This window comes from Papio anubis, unplaced genomic scaffold (assembly GCF_008728515.1).
Source record: "Papio anubis isolate 15944 unplaced genomic scaffold, Panubis1.0 scaffold863, whole genome shotgun sequence".
NCBI classification, from domain to species: domain Eukaryota; kingdom Metazoa; phylum Chordata; class Mammalia; order Primates; family Cercopithecidae; genus Papio; species Papio anubis.
Window position 1 is genome coordinate 31839 of NW_022168862.1, and position 1956 is coordinate 33794.

The window sequence follows — 1956 nt, forward strand, 5'->3', positions numbered from 1 at the left end:
GATATCTTTGTCAGAGAGGTTCCAAGTCCAGAGAAGGTTCCTGCCAGTGACGTGGCTGATGGGTCTCTCTAATCCCAGCTGGTGAGAGGCTGAGGGTACCAGAATCACTTCAGCACAGGAGGCAGAGGTTGCAGTGGCTGAGATCCATACTCTGCATTCAGCCTGGCGACAAAGTGATCTGTCTCAAAAATTAGTAGCAGCAGGATCACGATGGATTCAATACCACCCTATAATCTTGTCACTTTGGGAACCAAGGCAGAAGGAATCACTTGAATCACAAGAGTGCAAGGCCAGCCCCTAGAGCAACATGGGGGAGACCCCCGGCTGTACAAAAATTTTTGAGGCGGAGTCGATCACCTTCGCCCAGGCTGATGCAGTAAGAGCCATCTGCGGCTCACTGCAACCTCATACCTTCCAGTTGGCGCCATTCTCTCATGCCTCAAGCATCCCGAAGCACCTGGTCTACGAAGCCATGCGCGATACCCAGCTAATTTTTGTATTTAGTAGAGATGGGGTTTCATCATGTTGTAGGATGGTCTCGATCTCTGAAACCTGCGTGATCCGCCTGCCTCAACCTCCCAAAGTGCTGCGATTACAGGCGTGATTACCTGCTCCCAGCAAAAATTTTTAATTAACTGAGTGTAGTGTCCACCTGCCTGTAGTCTCAACTGCTGGCAGGCTGAGGTGGTAGGTGAGCTGCAGTGAGCTATGATCCCACCACTACATTAGTCGTTAATACCAGTCCATTTTATTGAGGAGATAGACCAATCTATTTTAATGTAACAGGGCCAAATATTTACTTGATGATTCAGGTTGTATCTCACCTCTAAGAAATTTACCACTTGCTAAGACTTTGATACTATATATGCTGAATAGAAGTAGTAGAAGTACAGGGATCTCAAATCTTGTTCCAGTTCTCAGGGAAAATGCTTTCATCTTTTCCCCATTCAGTATAATGTTGGCTGTGGATTTGTCATAGATGGCTTTCTGTGTCAATTTTGCCGAGAGTTTTAATCATAAAGGGATGCTGGATTTTGTCAAATGATTTTTCTGCATCTATTGAGATGATCATATGATTTCTGTTTTTAAAATATGTTTTTGTGGGGTATCACATTTATTGACTTGTGGTTTTTTGTTTTTTGGCTTTGGGAGGTGGGTTTAGTAGAGATGAGGTTTCACCATGTTGGCCAGGCTGGTCTTGAACTCCTCATCTCAAGTGATCTGCACGTCTCAGCCTTTCAAAGTGCTGTGATTACAGGCATGAGCCACCACATCCGGACTGACTTGTGTATGTTAAACCATCCCTGCATCCCCGGTTTGAAACCCACTTAATCATGCTAGATTATCTTTTATATGCTGTTGGATTCAGTTAGCTAGTATTTTATTGAGTATTTTTGCATGTTCATCAGGGATATTGGTCTAGCCAGAGCAATCAGACAAGAGAAAGAAATAAAAGGCATCCAAATCGGAAAAGAGAAAGTCAATTATCGCTGTCCACTGATGACATGATCATATACCTAGAAAACCCTAAAGATTCATCGAAAAAGCTCCTAGATCTGATAAATGGATTCAGTAAAATTTCAGGATACAAATATCAATGTAGACAAATCAGTAACACCAACAGTGACCAAGCTGAGAATCAAATCAAGAACTCAATCCCTTTTACAGCAGCTGCAAAAACAAATAAAATATGTAGGATATACCCAACCAAAGAGATGAAAGGCTTCTGCAAGAAAAACTACAAAACACTGCTGAAAGAAATCATAGATGACACAAACAAATGGAAACACATCCCATTTTCATGGATGGGTAGAATCAATATTGTGAAAATGACCATACTGCCAAAAGCAATCTATAAATTCAATGCAATTCCCATCAAATTAACATCATCATTCTTCACGGAATTGGAAAAAAACAATCCTAAAATGCATATGGAACCAAAAAAGAGCCTGCATA